The 22,882-nt window shown below is 51.5% G+C and overlaps 1 protein-coding gene across 7 annotated transcripts in view; it reads right to left on the reverse strand.

Moving 5' to 3' along the window:
* The window catches only part of zmiz1a (zinc finger, MIZ-type containing 1a), a 431,940-nt gene that overhangs the window by 303,304 nt on the left and 105,754 nt on the right, over window positions 1-22,882 (reverse strand). For all 7 annotated transcript variants that reach the window (XM_038782665.1, XM_038782666.1, XM_038782664.1 and 4 more), the window contains exon 2: window positions 18,866-19,101. The gene's annotated coding sequence lies outside the window, so the exon portion shown is untranslated. The remainder of the gene's footprint in view (window positions 1-18,865; window positions 19,102-22,882) is intronic.

Consider the following 22,882-nt stretch of genomic DNA (forward strand, 5'->3'; position numbering starts at 1 on the left):
GGTTCAGGCCACTAAATGGGAACGATGTCAAGTGAGATAGAGTGTTGCAATTTCCCCGATCAGTGTAAAGCAGTACGGCAAATGCATGCTCAGTAGAGTGGGTGAATAACGTTTTTAAAATGAATAATTTGATTGGCTATTGTCTATTAACAGAATATTTCAACTGCTCTGGAGGGAACATCTTCCTGTCCTCGCTTTCCAGGCATCAGCCCGCTGTTTCGTACCACTCCAGTTATACAGTCGGTGCTCATTCACTGTGCACAGTGATGAGGGGGGCATTTAGAACTAGGGTCCCAAAATCTAGAAAGGCACCTTTTCCCGTTAGTCACTGCAGTGAATAGGAGCAGTGTGCAGAGTTGGCTTTACCATTATCATCGCCAATTCATCCGGTCACTAAACTCTCTCCTGGCCACCCTCAACCTGACTCATCAGCTTCTGAGGTGGATTTCCTGGAGGTGAAATGATTCTTTCATCTCTTTCTCAGATATCACAGATACGTGATATCACACCGTACACCATTCCCCAGACAGTATGAAGCGATGCTAAACTTCAGGTAGGCATTCTTCCCAGTGTGCAGCTGTGCCAGTGCCTTTACTGTGATGTTCCGAACACCCATTTAATGTTATACCTTTGGGATCCTGAGGCATTATTAGTTCATTGTCAGAAATCGTCAAGAGGATGGTAAGCTCTTAAAAAACACCATGCAGCAAAGGTTCACTGAATTGGCAGTTATGGCGAGTGAGGACAGTGCCAGCATTACCCCCTGGCGCAGTAGGTAGCGCCACTCGTTCCCACATCAGGAGGTTGTGAAGCACGCCAGGACCTTGGGCACAAACCCTCGGCTGAATCTCCAGCACCGTGTAACAGAGCGGGTGAGGAGTAGCCTATCACAGCTGCCATTTTGTTTTGGAGTGAGACTGCGAACAGCGATCGCGTCCGCTCTTCGAAGAGGAGCAGGGGAGCTCTTAGTGCACTGGACATTATTTATCCCTCAACCATCCCTCACTAAAATAGGTGATCCGGCCATTGACGCATTGCCGTTTATGGGAGTTCTTCCTCCCATTGCGCATTGCCGTTTGTGGGAGTTCCTCCGGCCATTGACGCATTGCCGTTTGTGGGAGTTCCTCCAGCCATTGACACATTGCCGTTTGTGGAGGTCCCTCCGGCCATTGACGCATTGCCGTTTGTGGGGGTCCCTCCGGCCATTGACGCATTGCCGTTTATGGGAGTCCCTCCGGCCATTGACACATTGCCGTTTGTGGGGGTCCCTCCGGCCATTGACACATTGCCGTTTGTGGGAGTTCCTCCGGCCATTGACACATTGCCGTTTGTGGGGGTCCCTCTGGCCATTGACGCATTGCCGTTTGTGGGGGTCCCTCCGGCCATTGACAGATTGCCGTTTGTGGGGGTCCCTCCGGCCATTGACACATTGCCGTTTGTGGGGGTCCCTCCGGCCATTGACACATTGCCGTTTGTGGAGGTCCCTCCGGCCATTGACACATTGCCGTTTATGGGAGTCCCTCCGGCCATTGACACATTGCCGTTTGTGGGGGTCCCTCCGGCCATTGACGCATTGCCGTTTGTGGGGGTCCCTCTGGCCATTGACGCATTGCCGTTTGTGGGGGTCCCTCCGGCCATTGACGCATTGCCGTTTATGGGAGTCCCTCCGGCCATTGACACATTGCCGTTTGTGGGAGTTCTTCCGGCCATTGACAGATTGCCGTTTGTGGGGGTCCCTCCGGCCATTGACACATTGCCGTTTATGGGAGTCCCTCCGGCCATTGACACATTGCCGTTTGTGGGGGTCCCTCCGGCCATTGACGCATTGCCGTTTGTGGGAGTTCTTCCGGCCATTGACACATTGCCGTTTGTGGGGGTCCCTCCGGCCATTGACGCATTGCCGTTTGTGGGAGTTCCCCCGGCCATTGACACATTGCCGTTTGTGGGGGTCCCTCCGGCCATTGACACATTGCCGTTTATGGGAGTTCTTCCGGCCATTGGCGCATTGCCGTTTGTGGGGGTCCCTCCGGCCATTGACGCATTGCCGTTTGTGGGAGTTCCTCCGGCCATTGACACATTGCCGTTTGTGGGAGTCCCTCCGGCCATTGACACATTGCCGTTTGTGGGGGTCCCTCCGGCCATTGACGCATTGCCGTTTGTGGGGGTTCCTCCGGCCATTGACACATTGCCGTTTGTGGGAGTTCCTCCGGCCATTGACACATTGCCGTTTGTGGGGGTCCCTCCGGCCATTGACGCATTGCCGTTTGTGGGTGTCCCTCCGGCCATTGACACATTGCCGTTTGTGGGGGTCCCTCCGGCCATTGACACATTGCCGTTTGTGGGAGTCCCTCCGGCCATTGACACATTGCCGTTTGTGGGGGTCCCTCCGGCCATTGACACATTGCCGTTTATGGGAGTTCTTCCTCCCATTGACACATTGCCGTTTGTGGGGGTCCCTCCGGCCATTGACACATTGCCGTTTATGGGAGTTCTTCCTCCCATTGACACATTGCCGTTTGTGGGGGTCCCTCCGGCCATTGACACATTGCCCTTTGTGGGAGTCCCTCCGGCCATTGACACATTGCCGTTTATGGGAGTTCTTCCTCCCATTGACACATTGCCGTTTGTGGGGGTCCCTCCGGCCATTGACACATTGCCGTTTATGGGAGTTCTTCCTCCCATTGACACATTGCCGTTTGTGGGGGTCCCTCCGGCCATTGACACATTGCCCTTTGTGGGAGTCCCTCCGGCCATTGACACATTGCCCTTTGTGGGAGTCCCTCCGGCCATTGACACATTGCCGTTTGTGGGAGTCCCTCCGGCCATTGACACATTGCCGTTTGTGGGAGTTCTTCCTCCCATTGACACATTGCCGTTTGTGGGGGTCCCTCCGGCCATTGACACATTGCCGTTTGTGGGAGTCCCTCCGGCCATTGACACATTGCCGTTTGTGGGAGTCCCTCCGGCCATTGACACATTGCCCTTTGTGGGTGTTCGTGCTGTGCACAGTTTGGTTGCGGTGTTTCACTCAATTAAACAGTGACTACACGTCTGGGGGCTGAGGCTCATAGTAGCCCGAAAAATAGAATTAGAGAAGATTTATCAGCCCTGAGAAATGCAATAGCGATGGATGGTAGTGGAATTCATTTCATCTGTAGGATCAACAACCAATACACCGTGAGTGGTTTCAGATGGCTGAGCTTTATGTTCAAAAGGATTAGTAGCAATTAATGGAAGAGCAGTTAGAAGAATGGTCATTAACTGATGTTCGATCACCCAGTTCCTGCTGGAGTAAGGGCTTTTTAATCTATGCTTCTCAGGCCAGACCTTTGCATTCGTAGCTCTGCACACACCTTCCATCAGGGACAGTACTCAACGACAAGCCGTAGCCCAGGATGCAGGGGAAGGGTTTGTCTGGACGCTATTTACATTCAGCTAGGCAAGGTTCCTATGTCGGTCGAATAGAAAGATTGTTTCCCCCCCACGCAGCCTGCCCAGCGGTTCCGGTCAGTTCTTTACAGGCCTTCATTCCTCAAGCGGACACAGCACAGACCTGGCAATTAAAACCAGCAGTGATGCGCAAACCACGCTGTTACCTTGGCCCTCTGCACCTCTTCAAAACACCAGCCAACAACGCCGTGCCTTTACGAAGCGCTTCTAACTTAGCAAAACATCTCGATACACTTCATTGGAGAATTATGAAACATAATACGACACTGAGCCTCATAAGGAGGCGTTAAGGTGATCAAATGCTTAAAAGGTATTATGGGGCATCGGAAAAGGAGGGGGTAGGGGCTTAGGGAGAGAATTCAAGAGCTTAGGGGCTGGGCTGCTGCCGTCACGGCTGCCAATTGTGGAATGACTAAAATTTAGTTTCCACAAGGGTCCAGAGTTGGAGGAGGGCAGCGATCTTACAGGGTGGCACAGGGAGAGGTGGCTACACAGATAACGGAAGGGCAAGGTCATCGCTCCACCCGGTGCGAATTAGCAACGGGATGATTCTTAAAGCAAAGTCAAAAATCAACAGCAGAAATCAATATTCTTTTCCTTGAGAGCAAGCAGGGAGTTTGTTGCTGCTCTTTCATGTGGCTTGCTCGGCCTTTTCAGAGGACAGTTAAAAGCGGCCCGGCGGTACAGTGGCTAGCATTGCTGCCTCACAGCTCCAGGGTCCCAGGTTCAATTCCTGCCTCGGGTGACCGCCTGTGTGGAGTCTGCATGTTCCTCCCACAGTTCAAAGATTAGATGGATTGGCCACGCTAAATTGGCCCTTAGTGTCCAAAAGGTTAGGTGAGGTTACGGGGGTAGGGTGGAGGTGTGGGCTTAAGTAGGGTTCTCTTTCCAGGGGCCGGTGCAGGTTCGATGGGCCGAATGGCCTCCTTCTGCACTGTTGGGATTCTGCGACGTTGCTGTGGAGTCACACATAGGCTAGGCCGGGGTAAGGATGGCAGATTTTAAGTGAACCAGGTAGGTTTTTACAAGAATTGATGCTAGTTTCATGGCCAGCAGTGCGGAGACAAGCTTTTCAATTCCAGATTTGTATTGCCGTGGTGGGATTTGAACCCGTGTCCCAGAGCATACCAGCCCCTGGATTACTAGCCCAGTGACATTATCACTGCGGCACCATTGCCCCCTGTTGTAATGTTGCAAATGCAGCAGCCAACGTGCGCACAGCATATTCCCAAAAGCAGCAACGATCAAATCATCTGTTTTTAATGAGGTTGATGGAGGAACAATATAGTCAGGACACTGGTGTTAACCCACCTGCTCTTCTGCAATGGAGTTTTTTTTTTACATCCGCCCCTACTAGCAGATGGAGCCTTGGTCTGACCCGAGAGATGTCAGGTCGGACATGCAGCGCTCCCTCAGCACGGTACGGCAGTGCCAGCCTAGACTTTGCATCCCGCTCTTGGGAGTTGGGGCTTGCCCATTAATCTGACGCTCGTCTTACAGTCAAAACACTTTGCTTAGAAGGTACAACTTCGGAGGGTGTGTCGACACTTTCTGCAAACCCGCCAACGCTCCCAGCGAGTAGGAATCAGGCGACCAGAGGCCCATCTGAAAATAAACTCACTGAATGCACTTGTTACCCGACCGACCCAGCCCCTGGCTTCGGCTGCCAACCAGGTGCGCAAGTAAAATCTGTAAAGGTTGGGAGACACACCCGTATCACACGTGAAACGCAAGTTTAAATAATGGTCGACTTCATTGATGGACTAAAGCACTAAGAGTACAAGGGAGAAAAGTGGCAGGTTTGCAGGAGTCACAACATTTTGTCACATTGTACATTTGGCTCTCTGGTGAATGGCAATAATAATGTGTCAGACCTGTCTTACTAATTTCACTAGTCAACTCTATCGCTGCATTACTGTGACTGGTAAACATTTATGGCATTTATTAAGTATCCTCGCACTCTTTTTAAAAAAAAAAAATAATCATTCCCAACAGAACTGAATCTAATTAACCGCCGCTGAAATGCAGAAACCAATTAAATTCGCAAATCACCAATTTTCACAGACTGCACAAGCAAAAGTTCATATTGTGACTCGCGCGCCTTCCCATCTTAATTAATAGTGACTGGCTAAACAATAAAGAGAATTAGCGCAGTGCCAAACAAGCTTCTCCCCCAGCAGGTTCTCTGTGTTCCTCCAGCAGCCCCCCCCTCCACCCGAATGAGAGGCTGCTCACTCCGCTCCACCTTCCGCTTGCCGAGCCTCAGGAAATACCACAACAAACAAACCAGCTCCCGAGCAGTCAGCACACGAGCACGTGACGGTTAGGTCTCTGTTGTGTTGGCTAACCCCCAGTGTGCAGCTCTCCTGTTTAATTGGGCAGCTGTGGCTAGTCGCACCTAAACCCAAACACTGCCCCCCCCCCTCCCCCTCTCACACCCACCCCAACCCGCCCCACACGAGCCGGTTTCAGCCGCGTTCAAGATGACAACATCCATTTGGCCCTGGGGCCGAGAAGACTCAGTTCGCACCCCCCCATACGCCCCCCCCCCCCCCACAAAATTGCCATTTCTCAAGGAAACATAGTCTATCTTGCAAACTTGCCAAAAACAGCAGCTCACAGCATTCCAGAGAAGCGCAAACTGCCTTCTTTCACAGGGAAGAAAAAAAATGCACATTTCCACACATTGCTGCTGGGGCTATTTGTTTACAGGGACGGTGTAGATTTTTCCATTGGGTTTGGCTAAAGTATGGGTTCCCGACGCCCCAGTGTAGCACCGAGGCTGTGCCACACTGCCGGAGGCGCTGTATTCATGCGAGACATTAAACTCTGGCACCGTCCATTCTCTCGGTTGGAAGGAGCGGGGTAGCATTGGGGGCCGGTTAGTTCGGTTGTTTGAATGGCTGGCGAGTGGGGCAGACTAATGCCAACAGAACGGGTCCCGAGCCCCGTGCCACCTGAGGGAGACTCACCACCAGTCTCCTCGCCCCAACCATGGGTTCAGTAACGATCACCAAGGATCTCCAGTCAGAGAACTAGAAGATCACGGGTGTTTTACCCAATATTTCTCCCTGAACCAACATCAGCAACAGATACAGTCATAGAGCTACACAGCACAAAGAGAGGCCCATCGGCCCATCGGCCCATCACATCTGCGCCAGCCATCAAGCACCTATCAATTCTAACCCCGTTTTCCAGCCAGCTCTTGGGTCTGTAGCCTTGCGCGCTGCGGCGTTTCCACGGCTCATCTGGTCACGTTCACACTGCTGTTTGCGGAATCTTGCTGTGCACAGATTGGCTGCCACGATTCCTACATTACAACAGCGACTGAACTTGCAACCAGCGGTTTCATTGGCTGCGAAGCACCGCGGGATACGGAGGTCATGAACCCGCCGCACCAGAGAAATGCACGCCTTTGCTCAGTTCATCTCGGGCATCTCGTAAGGACAAATAGGTTCCGCTCGCTTGTGGAGGAATTGCTGGTAGGACAGAGTTCCTGACTGCACATTGTCTACCTCATTATCTATATTAAACCTTTCATTGGGAGGCAGGATTTTCCACTCCCTCCGCTGGTGGGATTTTCCAGCCCTTCCCACCAGCAGTATTTACCAGTCCCGTCGAGGTCAGTGGAATTTTGAACGGCTTGCCGAATTTTCCAGGAGGGGGGGGGGGGGGGGGGGGGGGGGGCCTGTAAAGCTCCGCCCACTGTTTCGATGATAAAACTGACCTGTTTTAAAATCTCCACATCCGTCGATGGAAGTATTCTCCGTGGGCTGGGTGTAATTAAGTTGCAAACCCCATTCACACGGAAGGGTTTATAGGCCAACGCACAGAAGGAAATCTTTCACCCTCTCCATCGGGTTCATGAACTTTATGCGCGCAACTCATACTTTGCTAATTTTTCTATCCCTCTTTGGCGCCCGAGAGCAAAAAAGTGGGTGGATGGAAAACAAATTATCTTCAGTTGATCTCAACGTCCTTCAAGATGTGCAAAACAAGCTGGAAACGTCAAGCAGTTTAAACGGACGATCGTGTGCCTTCAGCTACCTGGAATGAGCCTTCGGTACTTGGGCGCATTTGAAATTAAAGTGCAAATTGTTAGTTTAGAAAAAGGATGATTATTAATTACTGTTTATGCTGGTGTCACAGACACATCCCAATAGAATGCCACATCACGAGCTGCCTACTGTTTAAATTTAGATCACATTCTTTCTTTCCCCCCACTTTTAGGAATGGAGCCCGCTGGAAAAGGACTTGTTTGGAAATACGGGAGATGAGGAGGGAGGAAAACCTCTGGAACCCAATCACTGCTCCTTCTGCTGCCCGTGTGCGTGATCCCAGACAACGGACTGCTCTTCTGGTGAAGCCAATCAAACTCTGGATCACTCGCACCTCTGGCCATATCCCCTTTGAGCAATACATAATCAAAACAAATTCATTCAAAAACCAACAGGGTGATGTTCCCCCCCAGCACGCACAGCCTCACCCCCACAGGAAGCCGGTAAAAGGGCAACAGGAAGTGGAGGCTTCATTTGTGACACCCCCAGTTGGCACAGCACCACCCATGCGGCCATGCGGGGAAAGAAAAGATTAACACACAGCAGGTCCATGGGACGATCATCACCAACAAAGTCGCAAACCATCCTGGCTTGGAAATATGTTGGCCGTTCCTTCACTGTCGCTGGGGCAAAATCCTGGAACAATCTCCCTAGCAGCACTGTGGGTGTACCTACACAGCATGGGACTGCAGCGGTTCAAGAAGACAGCTCACCACCACCTTCAGGGGCAATTAGGGATGGGCAACAAATGCTGGCCTAGCCAGCGACGCCCACATCCCAGGAAAGAATAGAGCAAAATCATGGAGGTGCTTTGCTGAGAATGGTTCAATGATAGGAAAGGCCAGTGTGCAAACAAGGCATGGTTCCCATTCGTAGGGTAGGGTAGAACATTAAGCCCAGTAGCTTGAGGAATGAAGCCACTGCCCAGGATTGTATCAAGCCAAATAGAGGTCACAAACTTTGGTCTTTGTGGAATGGGGTCATCTGGGATGCAACTTGTCCACAAGGCCCCAGGTCAACGACTGGGTGGGACGAGCAGTTGAGTTTTCCCACTCGCACGGATGACACAGGAGACACTTGGTGGTGGACCTCCAAAACAGGCTTTGCACTTTACAAAGAGCAAATCTAGTTTCTAACCTTGTGACAATAATCCGTGGATTACTGTCAAAAACACACTCGACCAACACGAGCAGCAATTTAAACCACCAGCCGCGCTTTGAAAATAAAAACTCGTGTCCGTCAATGGGATATTTCCCTCTTCTGAAGTATACACCGGAAATGCTGACATGCCGGCCAGTTTCAGTGTCGCTTGACAGCACCAATACCGAGCGGGGTCCTGTGGCAGCTGACAGGGCAGCAGCTGGGGTGAATTACTTAGCGGGCAAGTCCAAACGGCAGCCCTGACCTTCTACAACAACAATATCACAGGTCAGATCCACAACAGCTTTCCCCAGTTGGGGAATGGAATCCTGGATAACGGGAGGTAATGGGGTCAAAATCCGTAACATTTTAGACAGTGAAACAGTCCCGTGTCCATTGCAGTAAGACCTGGACAACATTCAGGCCGGGACTGAGGAGTGGCAAGCAACATTCACACCAATCGCACCAAACAAGTCCCAAGCAATGATCATCTCCAACGAGAGAGAATCTAACCACCTCCCCATGACAATCAATGGCATTACCATCACTGAATCTCCCACTATCAGCAAACATTGACCACAAACTAAACTGGACCAGCCATATAAATACTGTGGCCCTGTAGCCTCACGGCGCCGAGGTCCCAGGTTCGATCCCGGCTCTGGGTCACTGCCCGTGTGGAGTTTGCACATTCTCCCCATGTCTGCGTGGATTTCGCCCCCACAACCCAAAGATGTGCAGGGTAGGTGAATTGGCCACGCTAAATTGCCCCTTAATTGGAAAACATTAATTGGGTACTCTAAATTTATTAAAAAATAAAATTAAAATAAATACTGTGGGCTACAAGAACAGAGGCTGGGAATCCTGACGAGAGTGTGAATCACCTCCTGACTCCCCAAGCCTGTCCACCATCTACAAGGCACAAGTCAGGAGTGTGATGGAATACTCCCCACTTGGCTGGATGAGTGCGGCTCCAACGACACTCAAGAAGGTCAATATCATCCAGGACAAAGCAATGCTTCATCCACATCCCATTCACCATCTTAAACGTTCACTCACATCACCCACCGACACACAGTGACAGCAGCCTGTAGCATCTACAAGATGCACCCAAAGCCTCATTCGATAGCACGTTCCAAACCCGCAATCTCGATCACCTAGGAGGACGAGTACAGCAAATGCATGAGACAAGCCCCTCCTGCGAATTCCACTCCGAGCCACAAACCACCCTGACTTGGAAATATATCGGCCGTTCCTTCACCGTCACGGAGTCAAAATCCTGGAGCTCCCTCCCTAACAGCACTGTGGATGTACCTACACCGCATGGACTGCAGCGGTTCAAGGCGGCCGCTCACCACCGCTGGAGTTCCCCCCCCCCCCCCCCCCCCCCCCCCACCTCCCGATACCCACAGCAACAGCTCACCCTCAAACGACACCACTAAAGATGATCATCCAGCCCGTTACCTCCACGCCACTTGTGGGATCTCGCTGTGCACATATTGGCTGCCGAATCGCCTGCATTGCCACCTTGACAAACATATTTAATCGCTTGCAAAGACCTTTAGGGTGGCCCTGAGATTAGAGATGGCACTGTATAAATTCAAGACGCTACCCTCTGTCTGAAGTGGGGGTGTGGGGAAAGTCAGGTTGGTTGGTTGGGGGGGGGGGGGGGGGGGGGGAGAGAGAGAGAGAGAGAGTCATCAGCCAACAGGCCCAGCCTCCTGAGCCCCAGGACCAGGTCCCAGAGAGTGGCTACTGGACTCCAGCATTAGTCAGCAGTCAGCTCAGGGGAAGACGAGGGAAAGGAACAGGGCGGCACTTGGTGGCAGGTTGGCGGACAGCAGATAGTAACCTGGCATAACCCCCGCCTTTCACTGAAAAGACTTGCGGATACGAGATGCCAGCCCCTCGATAGGCATCACCACAGAATATGTCCCTTGCTGGATTGGCACTCACTAACAAGAGCACTTTATGAAATATCGCCTCAACGCATGCTCATTAATTACCAACACAATCAATTTGCCGAGCCATTTCTCAAGCTTTTAACCCAAAGTCTCCTGAAATCAGCACTTTGCGACCTTTGAACTGTCCGGCAGTTTGAGCAGACGATGGCTTCAGAATGGAGTGCAAGATTAATTGTCCTGCGTTTTCCAAATGAACACTAATGGGCTGTTCATGTGCTGACTGCTAATGTAAAAGACGTTCAGAGAAATTCACACCGTGAAGTTGGGGGGGGGGGGGGGGGGGGGGGGGGGGGGGGGGGGGGGGGAGTGCTGAAACTTCGCGTCATCTCTTACAACCCGTTATTGTACTTGCTGTTGTGGACTCGAAACAGAGCCCTGCCTGCAAAGCACTAAATTAGCCCACTAATTGGCCCGGGAAGAAGAAGATGCTGCTTGCCCCGTGTTCAACAGCAGCCTTCAGCGAGGGCGAAGGGTTTAAGGAGACCAAACCGGTGTTTCAATGGTATCTCTGAAGTTTGAGATATGATTACAGCCATTTTACTGAGCAAGACCAGGTTGTTCTTGCGCATGACAAGGCCGGGCTTCCACAACAGACTAACATGCAGGCAACAGGGAAGGGCATCGCCTCAGGAACTACACCAATCAGGTGTAAGCCTTGACCTTTTGTGGGGTTTGGGGGGGGGGGGGAAATCAGGGCAGGGTACTCCATCAGCAAGATGGAACCCAATGCCCCCCTTTCCCCCTCCCATCATTTCCAAGGCCCCAGTCTTGCAAAGGCTTCTTTCAAACTTCTCTCGCGAGTGGAACAGACTCAATTCCGTGCCTATTCTCCCTTTTGATTGCGAATGCAGGGGGGGGGGTTCTGATATTCCTGTAACACAAACCGGCTGTTTGGTTCATTCGAGAAAGGGAGTCGTTGCAATCTGTTATCTCATCTCGATTGTGTGGTGTTCAAACACAAGGGGCTACGGCAGCTGTACAGGCTCCGACGTGGAACATCGCCCCGTGTAATTCAGCCTGGAAAACACGGGTGATGTGAGCACTCTCGGGGGCTGGTGGGTGGGGGGGGGGGGGGATTAATTAATAAATAAACCGACAAGATGAGCCCAGTGGGCCCAGCCCTTTTTTCTGGTTTAATAACGGCAGGAGCTGGAGGATACAGCTAACTGAGGTTGGCTAAGCCACACTTCCCCTTTTATTTGTAAAAGGCCGTGGTCCAGACATGATTAGATTGCGATGAGGACTCCGTGATAATCATTTGCTCAGTCGACCATCAAGACTGGCTGCCATGGCAACAAACAGCAACCCCAACGATTCAACAGGTAGGGGTAAAAAGTCGACAGCAGCCAGGTTGGTCAACAGCGAGACAATATTTCGCAGATACTGAAATGAGATGTGTCCCCCCCCACCTTTCCCGTAAAGACAGCTGGGCTGGGAAATCAATGGATTTCAGCACCGAGTGGAATGTTGCAAAGAGAGAGTGAAAAACACGTTGGCGTTAAACCCCTATTGAATAGGCGCTGAAGCACCACCTATCGCTTTGAAACGAGGAGGGCAAAACGGTTGGGTGAATCCAGATTTGCATTCAGTCACTCAAAAGCCCCATTGTTCAGGCTGGGATTCCTTCAAATTTCTATAGGCCTGTCTCAGGCAGCCCGGCTTACCACATGAAAGATGCAGAAAGAAAAGCTGGAGGGAGGGAGGGAGTTGGGGGAGGAGGGGGGGGGGGGGGGCCCAAGTGTCTGTGGGAGGGGGATGGGGGGGATGTAGAGGCAGAGAATGAATCGAACTCAATACTTCCCAACCCCAGGGAGTTTTGTCTGCCCCCTCAACTGAGCCTAATAGATCCCAAAGGACAACAGGGGGGGGGATTCGGCCTAATATTCAACCCTCAACTGCCACTGAAGGCGATTATTCAATCATCGTCGCCGCGTTGTCTTTTTCCTTGGCATCTTGCTGTGCGCCAATTGGCTGCTGCCCTTCCCATAAGACAGCAGTAGCCACACTTCAAAAATATTGTTTTGCGCTTTTTCCACAGTAACTTCATTGCACTGTTAATGTAAGCCTACTTGTGACACTAATAAAGATTATTATTAGGAAAAGGCGACTCAAAGGGGCTGGTCTCGGGCGAAGTGACACCAAAAACAGTCCAAACCCACTGAAATCTGGAAGGCGGCCAAGGGCGATGCAGTATGGACTTTGACCCACTGATTGCATTGGCATCCCCTCTTCCGAAGGTGCACCGAACACGCACTATCCCTAAATAGCGGGCCGAGAACCTGAAGGGAAAATGGCGGACGTTTTCATGTGGACATCCGAAGAGATAGCTTTGCTTTGTTTCGAGGTACCAGATATCACCTTGCAGAGCACTGAATGCAAGTCTGTACACGCAAAACAAAGGGGCTACTGTTCCTTCCAATCTCTACTCACTGCAAAAATAGATTCAGAACAGAAGAAGTGGGGGCGGGGGAGGGAAAACAGAAGACCCAGGATTCAAGTTGCTGAGAACACCAAGTTCCCTGCCTTCAATACTAGTATTACATTTTACAAGGGCTCTTTATCCTAACCTGCACTCAAGCTTGAAGGCCCTTGCCAGTGACGGACACTTCTTTCCAACTACTCAACTGCGGCCTACTGCAGGATTACAGAGCTCCCCGATTAATGCCAAATAGGAATTCATTCCATCTCAGAGGGCTCTTTCTACCCCCCCCCCCCCCCCCCCCCAACACACACACAGTTTCACACTGGTCCAAAGCACAGGCCGAATCACAACAAGAAGAACAAAATGGGCACCTCGTATGCCTATTCCTGAGAAAGGCACTTCAAAAGACTTGTTGCTCAAGCTTGCAAAACTCCCGCAAAAGGGCATGAGGTGAACTGGGTACAGCAGGACAGCTTTGGGCAATGAATGTTAGTTTGCTGGTCGAGTCCGATGCCCCTGAATTTGGCAACCTCCCTACTGAGAGGCATTAATCGCAGTTCCTGAGCACCAATACCAAGTGTCCCTTCAGCGATGTCAATGCGCCCGACTGTCACATTCCCGGTTACCAGACCGTCCCCTCCACCCCCCCGCCCATGCTCTTTCCGACATTAGGAGCTTTCCCCGCAAGTTGCCATTAGTGTCTGGGGCTAAATCTCATTTGATTTAAGCAAATGAGCCAGCAGCTGACTTTTGAGTTGCCGAGGAGTATTCAAAGTAAGGAGGGTTTAATGTTTTCGAAGAACTAATTTGCAGGGCGTGGGGGGAAAACACTGTGCTGGGGCGGGTGGGGCTGGGGAGAGCTCTTTCAGAAAGCTGTCAGAAGTACCGTAGGCCAAACGGTCTGCACCTCTGCGGCAAGATTCCATTCACCTCTCGTCTGAACGGAATAGGGCGATGGAACACCGCGATCATTTCTCTGAAAGGAAATACAAGCTGCTGAGCTGGAACTGAACCAGCCTCTCACACACCAGCTGAGAGATAAAAGACTCGGGGCGCCCGCCCCCCCACCCCCACCCAATGTCTCCAGCTGCCAACCTGTGGACCACACGGCACCTGCCAAGAATATGCCAACCTTCTTTCCCAAAACCCGGCTAATGTTCCTCAGACATGAGGTGCGTCAACGGGTAGCGTGCAGCACTCTGGACATCCCTCGCTACAATGGCGCTGCGCACTCTTTGCGAACTTCTGCTACACTGCGTCACTGGAAGATGGAAATGATCAAACTCCGCATTCCCACACAGCTCACAATACATACAAGATACACAGCAAAGCTTTTGAGAATTGAACTTCCGGGCTGCCTCAAGCAAGAACACTCGACTATAACATCCCTCCACAAATTGCCACCACATTCTGCTGTGCGCGCTCATGTCCATTAATGTATTAATAATGAGACACCTTCTATGTTACATACCTCGGCTTTCAGGGCACCCACCCATGTAAACCTGTCACGGTGTAGTTATACCATCCTGCCAGCAGTGGGGCTGCGCCTAGGTGTGATTACAGTAGGCAATTGCCATGACATATGAATGAAAGTGGAGTAATTCATAATGAGAAATAAGATACTTTATGTACCAAATTGCAGCTACACACCCAGACTCCTCCCCTCTAATCTGCCTTTACCCGATGTCGACACTTTCCTTGTCAAAACAAATACCGCTATTTATGGTAACCAAAATCTGGAATAACAACAGAAAAGGCTGAAATACTCAGCAGGTCTGACAGCAAGGTCACAAACCTGAAACATTAACTCTTGTTTCTCGCTCCGTACATGTTGTCAGATCGGTTAAGAATTACAGAACAGTGCAAAAGGAGGCCATTCGGTCCATCGAGTCTGCACTGACCCTCCGAAAGAGCACCCTACCTAGGCCCATTCCCCCCACCTTATTCCCATAACCCCACCTAACCTTTGGCCACTAAGGGGCAATTTAGCGCGGCCAATTCACCTAACATCTTTGGACTGCGGGAGGAAACCGGAGCACCCGGGAGGAAACCCACGCAGACACGGAGAGAACATGCAAACAGACAGTGACCCAGGGAACCGAGCCCGGGTCCCTGGCACTGTGAGGCAGCAGTGCTAACCACTGTGCTACTGTGGTCAAACACTCCAACCCTTTCCTCACCAATTTTCCTCTTTCCCTCCCTGAACCCGTAACATCCTAGGGGCGAGCCATAAAGTTCTGCGAGCCACACATTGAAAAGCGTCGAGGATTCAAGCGTTACGTGAATCTCAAGTTGCGCGTGGTTCGCATTGTCTCTTTTTGTGCTGTCCATTTCCATGGTTCTCATATCAAGATTTATCCATTATTGCGACAATGGTAACAAAGGCTGCTATTACCGAACTTTATAACAACCGCAGTTTAAACTAACCGGCAAACATCCAACGTAAACAGGTTTGAGTCACTTGGGCTCCGTGGCTACATCGCATCTGGGTCACAACTTGGGCTTGAGAGTAATTCATTTGCAAATCTTTGGAGACTATACGGCTATAATGCAGGGCTCTTTCCCTGCTTACCTCCCGCTTTGCTTTCCATGGGATGGGGTGTGACCGGCAAGGCCAGCATTTGTTGCCCATTCCTAAGTACCCTTCAGCTGAGCGGCTTGCTTCAGAGGGCAAGTTAAGGGTCAAGCGCAGTGGGTCTGGAGTCCGGTGTAGGTCAGACCGGGTAAGGATGGCGGATTTCTTTTTCTAAAAGGTTTTACAGTTGTCGTTAAGACTTTAAAATTCCGGATTTTTGTTGAATTCAAATTTCACCATCTGCCCTGGCGGGATTTGAACCCAGATCCTCAAGAGCATTGCCCTGGGTCTCTGAATCACAAGTCCAGCGGCAATACCGTGACGCCACTGCCTCCCCCTCTACTGCAGGCCAGACCAGGTAAGGGGGGCGGCTTTCCTTCCCTAAAAAGGACATTAGTGTACCGGATGGGCTTTTACAACAACCGATAATAGTTGCCATGGCCACAATTGCTGAGACAAGCCTCATATATTGCAGGTTTATTAATTACATTCAAATCCCACCATCTGCTGTGGTGAGATTTGAACCCATAACACTGCCTCCCCCCTCCCTCTGGATTAACAGCCCAGAGATATCCCCACCATCCCCCCAGTCTATGCTCCATCCGTTCTCTTTCCAGATGTTGTTGGACTGGACTGCATTACCAGCATCTTGTGTTTTTATTACAAAAGAGCGCAACAGGGGTAGGTAGCCAGGGGCAAGGAAGCTGCTGGATAACTAACTCCCTGAATCCCTCTGCTATCACATTGCAACGTTCATCATTTAATCCTGGGAGTTAACAAACAAACTGCAAATGGGCGCCCGCCACAGCCACATTTTCTAAACCAGTGCGATTCCCCAGTTCCGTCAACAAGTTTGCACTCAACCCGGCGTGGGATAATACAAACCAAAGTGCTTCCTCTCGGCGAATTTGTGTTAGGTTAGAATTCCTCACAGCAACTCAAAATCTGTCTCTGGGGAAAATGGCAGAGGAAATCCCCGAAGATGATACGTCAAAACACCAATAATAGGCTGGGCCTAAGGGAGCAGCGTCTTCGCAAAGGACTGGAGTTTTTATTTAGGCTTCCTGTGCTGTGAGCATAGACTAGGCCGAGAGCCTTTTCTTCCCCCCAGCCTGAAGAGAGAGTCAGAGGCACCTGTATACAGGCGCAGATGAAAGTAGAGAGTCTGGAAAGTGTGAATGCAGAAAAATATTTAAAATCAGAATAGGACATGGGTTCAAAGCGGTAAATGGCACATCAAGCCAGATGTCGAAAAGCTCTTTACTCAGAAGTCATCAAACACTTGAAATAGATTCTCAGGGAGATCAGTAGAGAGGCACAAATTCTGGAATCATTTAAGAAACTTTTATTTGTACCAATTGCGGGTAAGTGCATGGAGGCGAAGGACATTGGTTGCATGGCTACTTGACACATATAAAGAGACACCTAATGACACAGACGTGGAGTGCAGTCAGGAGATATATGCCTGTAATGTTTCACTCTACGAATAAATCTATTCCAAGTAAAGACCGGTTCTGATTCCTTCCTTCGCCAACAGGCTACCAGGAGGAAAACACAGGAGGCGGAGGTGAGATTTAATGGACATGGAAAAAGGTTATGAGGGGGACCCAGATGGAGTGGATAGGGAGGATCCATTTCACATTGTAGAGATTGTCATAGATTATCATAGATTTTACAGTGCAGAAGGAGGCCATTCGGCCCATTGAGTCTGCACCGGCTCCTGGAAAGAGCACCCTACCCAAGGTCAACACCTCCACCCTATCCCCATAACTCAGTAACCCCACCCAACACTAAAGGCAATTTTGGACACTAAGGGCAATTTATCATGGCCAATCCACCTAAGAGGTCAATAACTGGGGGAATAGATTTGAAGTATATGGATTAGAGGGAAGATGAGATGTACCCTTTTTCACCCAGAGGATGAGGCTCTGGAATCCATTATCCCTCAGGGTGGTGGACACAGAACCCCTCATGTTTAAGAAGTGCTTTGATAAATATGTCCTAGTGCTGTACCTATTGGGCTACAGGTCTAAGAGCTGGAAAGTGGGATTGGGTTAGACAGTTGTGTTTGGGTGGATGCAGACACAGGTACGATGGGCTGAATGGCCAACTCCTGTGCTGTGAATTTCTACAATATCTATAAACAATTGAATGCAACAAACAAAGAGCCTTCGGAGTCATTCTGGATGAACGACCCAATATGGGCTCCTCAGCAAAACCTGCCAGCTACACAAGACTGGCCCATCAGAAGCTAAGACCACAAATAGCCCACAAAACCAATCTGAAATCCACTGGCAAATTAGAATCTTACAGCACAGAAGTTGGCCATTCGGCCCATCCCATCTATGGCAGCTCTTTGAAAGAGTTGACCAATTTAATCCTCGACTCTCATCCCTTTTCCCACCATTACTCTGAGCCTCCTTCATGCCCATGTTAAGGAGTATTGCTGCCAGTATTCTCAGATTGGGAGGGCGAATCTCAAGTGTTACAGCTGCTCCCCAGTTATAATGCTAACGTATTACACCGATGCATTGTTTAAACCTGCTTGTGAGCAGAGTTGTTCAATGTTGCATTGGTCTGCTGGCAACAAGTGATGGGTTTATCTATCAGATCGGCACAATCCCAAGATTGGGCAGGAATGGGCTGGTGAGCCACCTTCTTGAAGCACTGCAGCTTATGTGGTGTACGTATAAGCACAGTACTCCGAGGGCGGGAATTCCAGAATTCTGACTCCGTTATAATGAAGCAATGCTGATGTATTTCCAAGGCAGTGTGGTGTGTGACTGGAGGGGACTATCTGTGTGGCCAATCCAGTTAAGTTTCCTGTCAGTGATTTATCACCCCCCCAAATGGCATACCCTGTTCCACTCATATGAATGTTATTCGGGCTCCTTGATGTCACACACAGAGGCACAGTCAAAGGCTGCCTTGACATCAAGCGTTCTCACCTCACCTCTGGACTCTTTTGCCCGGTGTTCACCGAATTGATTCCACTAGCCGTCAAAGAACATATATTGTGATATGGGAGAGCAGATACACGCGACACAGTTGTACGTTCCATTCTATAGTACTCCGTAGGCCTAAAAACAGGAATCCAAAGAAACGCTTGCTTGGCCAAGGAACTCCTCGCGGCAAGCAACAGGTTGGAGCTGCACCTCACCAGGTTTTGTGCGGTAAGAAACAGGAGATTGTAGGAAAGGAAACACAAATGGGTCCAATAGATTCAACATTGATGGAAATGAAAAAGGAAGGCACTTACCGAGGGCAGACACGGGTGGCACAAACAGGCTGGGGACGCGACTGAACACGAAGCACCAGGGTGGGCACTTGACAGGAGATGACCGGTGTGGTGGTGGGAGGGGGGGGCCTTGCAGTCCACCGGAACCCTGGTTCCTCTTCCACTCTAAAGGCTCCCCTGGGCGCACTGGCTCGGCCAGCCAGCCACCAGCATCGACATGCGCTGCGGTGCTCGCCAGGAGAGGGGGATTTGTATATCTGATGGACAAGAGAAGAAAAAACATTAGCCTGCAGAGAAAACAGAAGAACGTCTCCCCCCCCCCCCACCACCCCACCACCCCCCACCACCCCCCACCACCCCACCACCCCCCACCACCCCCCACCACCCCCCACCACCCCACCACCGCCTTATTTGCCTGTAACTATGGTGCCTGTGCTTTTTGAGGTCGGCACCTGGGAGTTTCCAGTCATTTCTACTGCAGTTTAATTTAAGCGCAAACCATCTCACGTTGACAAGATCTTGGACTGGCCAGATTGCCTCACGGGACAGTGGGATGCTGGAGCCTGGGACGGCAGTGGCGACCCAGGCCAGTACTGCATCAGCTGTCCTCAGAGAGACCAACAGTCAGGATATCACCCCACCGCTACGATAGATCAAGCGTCAGATCACAACCAAGATCATGCCTTTTCTGGTCACCTTGGATCTTGTATGTCTCTCTTGTGGGAATCAGGAATAGGATTCCATTGGAATATGAATTGTTTTGAAATGAAAATCGTTTATTGTCACGAGTTGGCTTCAATGAAGTTACTGTGAAAAGCCCCTAGTCACCACATTCCGGTGCCTGTTCGGGGAGGCTGGTACGGGAATCGAACCGTGCTGCTGGCCTGCCTTGGTCTGCTTTAAAAGCCAGCGATTTAGCCCAGTGTGCTAAACCAGCCCCTTTTTTGGAGCAAGCAAGGAGATGGATGGAGGGCTTGTCCTGTCAACTCTTTGTAACTTTAAGAAAGGTATAAAACTTCTCCCCAGCATAAGGAGGGGGATTGCTCCGGATCACAGGCAAGTAGGAAACCATTACGGATCCCAGACCTTCGACTCGGTCCCACCCCTTCTTTCCAACCATATCATTCATTACATTTCTATTCCTGCGAGAATTAACCCTTTTGTCTCTCTCCAGAGATGCGGCCAGGCTTGCTGAGACTTTTCCAGCATTTTCTTCCTTTTATTTCAGATTTATAGCATCTGAAGCGATTTGTTTTTCCAGGTCAGTTTGATGGTGACGGACGCCATCGTTTTGGCCACAAAACCTCCCAACAGATAAGACGGCAAACTGTATGTGAGACTGCGTCGGGATCGGCGTAACACCTTCGGAAGGAAGTGGAAAATGGAGTGGGAAAGAACGGATCATTATTTCCGTGTAAGATGCGCCACCGCGAGCTTTCCGAACGCGATGAATGTCTGTCACGCGAGTGTGGAAATAACTCCCAATATCCCTCGAGATGCTGCTTTATGAGTGGGGGGGGGGGGGCAATTGTCACGCCTCAGTACCGTGAAGGACATGACGGAACAGAGAAGAGGCCGAGGGAAATGGGAGCAGGGTGAGAAATTGGCAGGGGGTGTTGGGGAAGGGGGGGGGGGGTGTTGGGGAAGGGGGGGGTGTTGGGGAAGGGGGGGGGGTGTTGGGGAAGGGGGGGTGTTGGGGAAGGGGGGGGGTGTTGGGGAAGGGGGGGGTGTTGGGGAAGGGGGGGGTGTTGGGGAAGGGGGGGTGTTGGGGAAGGGGGGGGTGTTGGGGAAGGGGGGGGTGTTGGGGAAGGGGGGGGGTGTTAGGGAAGGGGGGGTGTTGGGGAAGGGGGGGTGTTGGGGGAGGGGGTGTTGGGGTGTTGGGGAAGGGGGGTGGTTGGGGAAGGGGGGGTTGGGGAAGAGGGGGGTGTTGGGGAAGAGGGGGGGGTGTTGGGGAAGAGGGGGGGTGTTGGGGAAGGGGGGGTTGGGGAAGAAGGGGGGGGGTTGGGGAAGAAGGGGGGGTGTTGGGGAAGGGGGGGGTGTTGGGGAAGGGGGGGTTGGGGAAGAGGGGGGGTGTTGGGGAAGGGGGGGGTTGGGGAAGAGGGGGGGGTGTTGGGGAAGGGGGGGGTTGGGGAAGAAGGGGGGGTGTTGGGGAAGGGGGGTGTTGGGGAAGGGGGGGTGTTGGGGAGGGGGGGGTGTTGAGGAAGGGGGGGGTTTTGGGGAAGGGGGGGTGTTGGGGAAGGGGGGGTGTTGGGGAAGGGGGGGGTGTTGGGGAAGGGGGTTGTTGGGGAAGGGGGGGTGTTGGGGAAGGGGGGGTGTTGGGGAAGGGGGGGGGTGTTGGGGAAGGGGGGGGTGTTGGGGAAGGGGGGGGGGGTGCGGTGCAGGCCAGAGGTGGGGGGGGCAAGAGGCATGAATGAATAAAGGAGGGAGGCAGGTTAAGAGTGAACAGCGAGGGGGTGGGGTTATGATTGAAATAGACGGGTGGGAGGTGGGAGGGGGGGTGGGGGCGCTGCATAGAGCGAGTGGTAAGAGAGGGTGTGTAGATCTGATTCTGGAGAAAGACTGGTTGCAGCTGCCATTTCAGACCGACGTGCATTGAGGAAGAGCAGTGCTCCATCAGCAGATGAAAAGGGGGTGGGTAAAATCACAGGAAAGCTTCAGCCGGGGAGAACGAGCCCTCAAAACACACCACATGAATTGAGAAAACCTCCACCCACGTTTTCATTGATGTGCTGAATTGTGCAAATGTATCAAAGGTTACAAACACCGCAGGAAGTACTGGGGCGGGGAAGGGAAGTGGGATAACATGTTGTGAACACATCTTCAGCCCATCCCCCAGTATCTGGCTCCCACACAGGGAGGGTGGGTGCCACCGTGATAAAGCAATCACTGGGCCCAGTCATGCAGCAAGGCAATCGTGCATGGGCATGCCAGAATGCAGCAGACTGCAACTGCAGCCAGAGAATGCGCCAACAGGCAGCAGAAAGCCTGGAATTTTGCATTACGGGGATTGGCCTGCCTGACCACCGGCCCTGGTCAGGGAGCCGTTCCCAGGGTGTCTCAGCACCGCGCCAATGGCCGGCGGCTGAACAACTTGCCGGGGCCCACCGAAAACGGCCCAGCCCTTCCAGTGTACCTTCAGTGAGTCGGAGACCGAGAGAGGTGGCAGCCAGCACCGGGGTTGTCTGGTGCGCCCCCGGCCAAATCGAAGTGACCTGCGGCGGAGTGGACCAGGGGCAGGCAGATGCTTTTCACCTTTACTCAGTCCAGGAGGAGCCAACAGCGGAGATGGGAAATAGGTCTGTGTGGGGAGAGCCCCAATCCACACATTCAGCTGTCTACATGTTGTTCCTCACAGAATTGACAGTCTTTCTTCCTTAACACACACATACAAAGCTCAGTGCTTAACAAAATTACAGAAACTCTGATCAAACTGACAAGACTGCATACTGGCAGCATATCAAAAGCGTTACCAAATCACTCCGATAAACATTTTTCCTCTATTTGGTATGAAAACTCTATATTCTTTCCATCTGATACGCATGCACATGATTTTTTTTTTTTTGAAAAAGCAGTCTGGCTTGTTCTCTAATTATGTTTCAAAATACCCTGATCTATTTAATCCTCTCCCACTCAAACCAGCTGTAAAAGAGCCAGACCATAATTCCCCAAAGTGGCAGCAACCGGCTTTCAGTAGTTATGGAATTCACGGCATGGAGAATCGAAAAGTAGTTTGGGGCTCGTGTCATTGGCAAGGGTTTGACAGTACCTCGGAACCACCTGATCTCTTTCTGATGGCCGGCCTTGGGGGTAGGGGGGTGGGGAGAAGGGGTGGGGGGGGGGGGCTGCTAACCCCCAGCCCGAGTCACTGATGTCAAAGGCAATGGGCAGCTCCCGAACGATCAGACACCGCCCGTGAATGGGGCCGCCATTTGGGGAAATGCAACAGGATATCCCAAATTTAAAGCGCTTCAGGTTGTCCAGAGGGAGATGCCAGTCTGGAAGATTGAACTCTTGGATACGGCACTGACATCCTTGGGA

This window comes from Scyliorhinus canicula, chromosome 22 (assembly GCF_902713615.1).
Source record: "Scyliorhinus canicula chromosome 22, sScyCan1.1, whole genome shotgun sequence".
Taxonomy (NCBI): domain Eukaryota; kingdom Metazoa; phylum Chordata; class Chondrichthyes; order Carcharhiniformes; family Scyliorhinidae; genus Scyliorhinus; species Scyliorhinus canicula.